The sequence below is a fragment of the Emys orbicularis genome, chromosome 3 (assembly GCF_028017835.1).
Source record: "Emys orbicularis isolate rEmyOrb1 chromosome 3, rEmyOrb1.hap1, whole genome shotgun sequence".
Lineage (NCBI taxonomy): Eukaryota > Metazoa > Chordata > Testudines > Emydidae > Emys > Emys orbicularis.
Genome location: NC_088685.1, coordinates 187679138 through 187686361, shown reverse-complemented (window position 1 = coordinate 187686361; position 7224 = coordinate 187679138). Strand labels below are relative to the sequence as shown.

Sequence of the window (7224 nt, the reverse complement as noted above, 5' to 3'; positions counted from 1 at the left end):
CTCAGACTTGTCAATGATGTATTCATATTGAATTATGTGGTAGCCAGGGGTGGCAAAAAAGCCAGAGCCAGCCCTGCCCCTGACTGTAGCCCCACTGGGGGTGAGGGATGGGGCTGCCTCCTTGCCCAACATGGGGCAGGAGCAGTGATTGTGGGCTGGGGGGGAGAGGGGGCTGTGCTGCTGGAGGGTCCCGCCGGAAAAGGGAAGGGTTTGAGGGGGAAGGGCAGGCTCAGAGTCAGTCTGCCCTGGCAGTGGAGAAGGGGGGCACTAGGACCCTGCGGCAGCAGTTGCTGCAGGGAAGCAGCATGGAGGAGACAAAGACAGAGACGCTGTCCAGGGACAGAGATGCTCTGCTCTGGAGCCGGGAAGGTGGGGGGGCAGCAAGTCGGGGCCACGGGACACTCGGGGGAGGCACAGGGGGGACCCGGGGGGGAGACCCGGCCCCAAATATTGGTGGAGCTGGGCCCCTGACTCTGAATATTGCTGGTGCCCGAGCACCACGTGGGTATGGAACTCGCTGCCTATGGTGGTAGCCACACAGAATTGTGTAGTAAATCGCAAACAAGTGTTGGGAAATGTAGTGACAAGTGATCTACACTTTATGCACAAACTGGTGTAAAAACTTTGTACATAAAATACAACTTCCTGGAAAGGTGAGCAGGAAAGAAAAGCCCATTTCATCAGGGCAGGTCTACTAATCTGAACTAAGAATGAAAGCTAAATCAGGTTTTGCTAGTGAAGCGGGAGGAGGGGACCTGAGGATCAGTGTGCAGAGAATTAATGCTAATTGAGGTGGTGGATCTATGCATCAAGGACATATAAACTACAAAGTATCCTAATCAGCAAGTTTCCACTAATCCTGCTAAAACATCAGCTTCTCATATTAACCATGGTAGATTGGCTGTAAACTTCGAGGCTATCATTTACCTTCAGTTTTTCTGCAGAACTTCTATTGACACAAAAATACTCTATTACTGTGTGTTTATTCAGGTTGGTCTAAACCTAACACGTACCTACCACAGTATCACAAAAGCAAGAAAGTTAAGAATGAAGGAATCTAACAGTACATACCCAGTACTACTCTACCAAGAGAGGCAGTTTCACCACTAGGACAATCACCATATATCAGAGACTATACACCCACAACCTTAATTCTGCTCTAGATCTATTCATAAATTTTAAGACCAAAACAGACCACTGTGATCATTTAGTCTGATGTCCTGCATAACATGGGCCATAGAATTTCACTCAGTATTTCCTGCAACATGCCCAACAACTGTGGTTGAGTTAGAGCAACTCTTTAGAAAGACATCCAGTCTTGATTTAAAGATTGCCACACCTCTAGGCAGATTACCCTAGCTATTAAAAACATGTGCCTTATTTCCAGAGTGAATAGTCTAGTAAAGAAGTCAGCCTTCCCCTTATTATCCTTTCTACACAGTTCTGGAAATCACACTCACTCAAGTTTGAATTAATAAATGAACCCTACATTGTATCCTTAATATCAATAAACCTGGTGAATCAACAAAAGAAGCAATTCCCGGAGTTGTGGAACAACTGTGACCAGCTTATTCCCAGTCACTGAAAGCCTTACAGACACATCAAACAGGAATGGTGACATCATAGAGCCATGTAAAAACTCACACAAATACAACCTAGTGGAATAGGTTTTGCAACTATAGTCCTACTGCCTTAATATAACATCTGTCCTGCTGGAAAGGAGTGTCTTCTTTACAGGACGCAATGAAAGACTTTTTTATAGACTATAGACTATAAAGTAGATGAAATTAAGACTCCAAGACTGTATCAGAACATTTCTTTTTAAAATTAGCAACAAGAAATCAACATAATACACTGCAAGAGAGTAAAGGCAGGTTATGGTAGACATAGGCACATAGTCAAAGAAATTGCAATACACAATTAAAGATGCACTCTTATCTTCACTACCTTTTAATACATACACATTATGTAGGTTTCATTTTGCTTGGAAAGTGAAATGACAGAATTTATTGTTTATTACCACCGATAGTAGATTTTCATTGGTACCTATTGCTATTTAATGACCTACATATGTTATACATTTTGATAAGTTAAATTAGGCATATTGATCCTTTTGTTTTCCACACACAAGGGGTTCAGAATAAGCAGTAGCTCAGCTATTCTGTACAGTCCACTTCTTATAACATCAGAATATGCTGCTACAAAGTGGTGAGAAATCAAAGTAGCTCTTTTACTTGACAGAGTTGTTGTTGGCCAATTAAGTTTGATAAGATTTGGTGGATTAAAAAATTATTTCAAAGATTAAACTTTGGGCTCTAGGAAGCAGCTGATCCTATGGATCAAAAACCTCCGTTTTCTCCGTCTTGGAGTGGCTTCTAAAAGTCTCAGTATTAGGTGCTTCCTCAATTTCTTTAGGTCTAAAGTGGCTGTAAAACTGTAAGGGCTACATTTTAAAAAAATTCTGGGCCAGATCCTCAGCTGGTGTAAGTCAGAGTAGCTCCATTGAAGCTGATGGGGCTATGCCCATTTACAGCAGCTGAGGTTCTCCCTTTAAGCTGCAGCCACAATAAATGTACACACATATGTAAACAGGTGACCAAAACATGCATCTGTGAACGTTAAGGGCCAGCAGGGAGTGGCAGGTCACTGCATGGAAGTACAAAGGAAGGGGAGGTGCAAGGCTCCTTCCCCCCTTAGGACTTGCCTACATTCGCACTAGCATAGACAAGACTACAGGCTACTACGATCATTTTTAAAATTAAGTTGTTTACAGCTGCTCTTCGCTCTACATAACAGTAATTAAAAAGTCAACGGAACCTCCAGGGACAAGAGCCTGTTTAAATCAGATTTCTTCTGTCTCTGAGATGTGTCCTGCATTGAGAAGGAGCACTCTTCTACAAGCCAAAGATGGCTTCAGCACAGTTCTTGGAGCAGATGTCTTTGGTGCCATAGAGGCCATGGTGACAGTCAAAGACTTAGGCAATACAGCCACAGATCCTAGCCCCTCTGGAATCTATTTATTTTGGTGCCAATGTCATTCTTGACTTCTCTGGATTTAAAGTAGAGGCCGATCTACTCTTCATGGGACAGACAGGGTTTGTAATGTCTCCTTGATAGGGAAGGCTCAGCGCCTCCCTTTCCTACTAGTGCAGTCACTGTACACCAAGCAGTGACCTCAGGAATGGGTTTCCCCATACAAAATAAAGAGTGTCTGTATGTGTCTTCTGAAAACATGGAGCAGTATGACACATACTGATACTCTGCCTGTAGCGAGGCGGTGTGGCTCCCTGCTGCCCCGGAAGGGGAAGAGCCCATCTGGAGGCCGGAGTGGGTGGAGCTAGGGAGCTCTGAGCCCGCCCCTCAGAGGGTCAGGCGGCGACCCGGAAGTATAAAGGCTCAGCCTCAGAGCTCAGTCAGGCCCCAGCCTCTGGAGAGACCAGACATCTCCAGCCTAGCTCGTGACTGGAAAGACCCCACGGCCCAAGGCGGCAGCCAGGACTGGCCGGGCCTGCCCTGTGCCCGCTACCTGGAGGAGCTGCCAGGCCTGCCCTGCGCCCGCTACCCGGAGGAACCCATGGTACTGGACCCCCGGGAGGACAACACCCAGATCCAGGTACTACCTGAGGGGGAGTGTGGAAGTAGCCCGGGGGCAGCCGACCCCAGTTTGGCTGTAGCACTGCCAGAGCCTATGTCGGTGTGTTGCGGCCAGGATCCCCACTGACAGCAGCGGGTCTTCTGCCGCTGCTAGGGCCCCGGGCTGGGACGCAGTGGAGTGGGAGGGCCTGCATCCCCCCTGCTACCCAACTCGTGGGTGGCAGACTCCCCCTCTCTCTGGCCTGAGGAGGCTGGGACCTGTTGTTACTGCTCAGCCCTGACTGAGGGCCTGAGCTCCTGACTCAGCGTTTGCTGCCCTGCCCTGACCTAGGGCCTGGGCTTTTGTACGTGTTGCTCAGCCCTGACTGAGGGCCTGAGCTCTTGACTCAGCGTTTGTTGCCCTGCCCTGACCTAGGGCCTGGGCTTACCGTGTTTCTTCTGGTACAGCAAGAGGTGCCGAGGGAGACCCCATGGCCGGACGAATCCCCCCAAGCTCAATGGGGTGTAGTGAGCCGGTGTGGCTCCCCACCGCCCCGGAGAGGGTCGAGCCCCGGCAGACTCTTGTACGCTGCCCCTTGTCATGCCCATCCTTAGAAGACATGTCTGTTATAATTAATTGGTTTAAGGACGTGGAGTCTAGTGTGAAAGCTGCATGCACAAGAGTGCAGAACACTAACCATACAAACAAAAATCAAGGATAATTTTAAGGCATCTAATCTAGTTGTTGCTTTGAGCAAAGAGACAAGGTCACAATCCACAGCTAGTTACAAAAGGAAGTAACTAGGATGGATGGGGCCTCATAGCTCTTTTAGACCTTGAGTGTGAACATTTGGTGCCATGAAAAAGTGTTTGCAATGAAAGCTGCTTTATTGGAAGTTGCCAGAGCTGAGCAGCACAGGGGCATATTCCACAAGTGGGAATATACAGGAGACACCTCTAAGAAGAAAAATATCTTTACATTAACTTCCCTGCAATTTGGTGGAATCAGCACATCCATATTTGAATTAGAAGCAGCAGTGAAACCCATCTGCAATTCCAGCTCTAGCTCTCAGCAATACTGCCCTGAAGAGAGCCTACCAAAGCACTAGAATGTAGGCCACTGCAGTTTGGTACTGATCGTTTGTGTGTGAACCTGTTCAGCGAAATGGACCAAAGTATGGTCTTGTGGTCAAGGCAGTGAACTAGGAAATGAGCAGGCTGTTCATCGTTCTATTACTGACTTCCTGTGTGATCTTGCCCAAATCATTTAATCTCTCTAAGCATCATTTTGACTATCTGGATTTAAGACTTCCTTCCCTCTAGGGTATATACATTAATGCTTTAAGTATCTAAGCACCTACATTGTTGGGCACAGAGGCCCAGCTATAAAAATCATTTATTTTGAGTAAACCAGGTAGGTTTTGTTTTCCAAAGCAAGTGAAAGACTTGAGTTACATGCCAATTCTCGAGAAGCTTTTCTGTATGTTTGTTGCAGAGTGGCACAAAGGAATATACTAGCAAGTAGTGTGTTTGATTTATTTCCAGACAGATGAGTGATATAACTTGGCTATTTTACATATACTTGTTAAAGAGAATATCTTTTATGTATCAGCTGCTTGAGGAGATCCAATTGAAACAATTAACACCATGCCAATATTATTTTCCTTATCAGAGCTTTACAAAAACAACCAAGTTTATAAAGAGGTCTCCAGGGAGAGAGACAATGCTGTATGCAGAAAGAATGTTAATGGATTTTTGTCATTTATAAACTTAACTATGGCTGAATAATAGCCTTGATTTTTTTTTTTGCATGTTTCCTTTTCTTAGGCATGCAAATTTGAGATCTCTATGTCCTGCTGGTTTCAAGTGGATGAAAATTAATATTTAGTCATGTGCAACTGAAAAACACACACAAATGTAAATTTAAACCAAAACCTTCAATGACCAAACACAAAGAAATTCAAATCATAAAGCAATGCAAAAAGGACAGGTCAGCAAGATGGCTCAGAGAATGTCTTTTTCCCATGAGCTGTGAAGATTTTTTTTGAGCACCTCATTATAGGGAAGCATAAGTTGCAACTTCCTACTGATTATTAGAGAAGGGCAGGGAAGGGCTTAGCAGTTCTTCTTTGTTCAATGATCTGTGCAACCAGAGCAATATCCATTGTAGGCAAATTCAAGGCAGGGATAAGTTGAGAACTAACAACATGGCAGGCATCTTAAATTAATTTAGTTAGGGTTAAATTGAGGTGATCTGTGAAAATGTGCTGCAGAAAATATTTCTCTTCAGAATCAGAAACACACTTTTAAAAAAAATAATGTAAAGCTTTTAGTAAAAAAATTTACTCTAGGAAGACTTGGGATATACTGAGTTTATACAAGTTGGGAGCCACTAAAATGCTATTTAATATTCTTTATCGTGTTGCTGAAACCAGAAAAGGTCTGTAATTCTGCATTTCCTCTTGTTGCTGCTTGCATACATTTGTAAAAAGATCACATTTGTTGGGCATTATGAAGAAAATATGTCAATACTAGATGTTAGGACTGATTGCTCTCAGTGTAGAAGACGTATGGCATTTGAAACAAATGAATGAATCATAGTATTATAGAATATCAGGAGGTCATCAATCCAACCCCCTGCTCAAAGCAGGACCAATCCCCAACTAAATAATCCCAGCCAGTGCTTTGTCAAGCCTGACCTTAAAAACCTCTAAGGAAGGAGATTCCACCACCTCCCTAGGTAACCCATTCCACTGTTTCACCACTCTCCTAGTTAAAAAGTTGTTCCTAATATCCAACCTAAACCTTCCCCACTGCAACTTGAGACCATTACTCCTTGTTCTGTCATCTGCTACCACTAAGAACAGTCTAGATCCATCCTCTTTGGAACCCCCTTTCAGGTAGTTGAAAGCAGCTATCAACTCCCCCCTCATTCTTCTCTTCTGCAGACTAAAAAACCCCAGTTCCCTCATTCTCTCCTTATAAGTCATGTGCTTCAGCCCCCTAATCATTTTTGTTGCCCTCCGCTGGACTCTTTCCAATTTTCCCACATCCTTCTTGTAGTGTGGGGCCCAAAACTGGACACAGTACTCCAGATGAGGCCTCACCAATGTCGAATACAGGGGAATGATCACGTCCCTCAATCTGCTGGCAATGCCCCTACTTATACAGCCCAAAATGCTGTTAGCCTTCTTGGCAACAAGGGCACACTGTTGACTCATATCCAGCATCTCATCCACTGTAACCCCTAGGTCCTTTTCTGCAGAACTGTTGCCTAGCCATTCAGTCCCTAGTCTGTAGCAGTGCATGGGATTCTTCCGTCCTAAGTGCAGAACTCTGCACTTGTCCTTGTTGAACCTCATCAGATTTCTTTTGCCCCAATCCTCTAATTTGTCTAGGTCCCTCTGTATCCTATCCCTACCCTCCAGCATATCTACCACTCCTCCTAGTTTAGTGTCATCTGCAAACTTGCTGAGGGTGCAGTCCACGCCATCCTCCAGATCATTAATGAAGATATTGAAGAAAACTGGCCCCAGGACTGACCCTTGGGGCACTCTGCTTGATACCGGCTGCCAACTAGACATGGAGTCATTGACCACTACCCGTTGAGCCTGATGATCTAGCCAGCTTTCTATTCACCTTATAGTCCAT

At 45.0% G+C, this 7224-nt stretch overlaps 1 pseudogene; it reads left to right on the top strand.

Moving 5' to 3' along the window:
• Positions 1 to 305: 305 nt before the first annotated feature.
• LOC135876309 (histone H2A type 2-C-like) overlaps positions 306 to 7224 on the top strand; it is a 94475-nt pseudogene continuing 87556 nt past the window's right edge.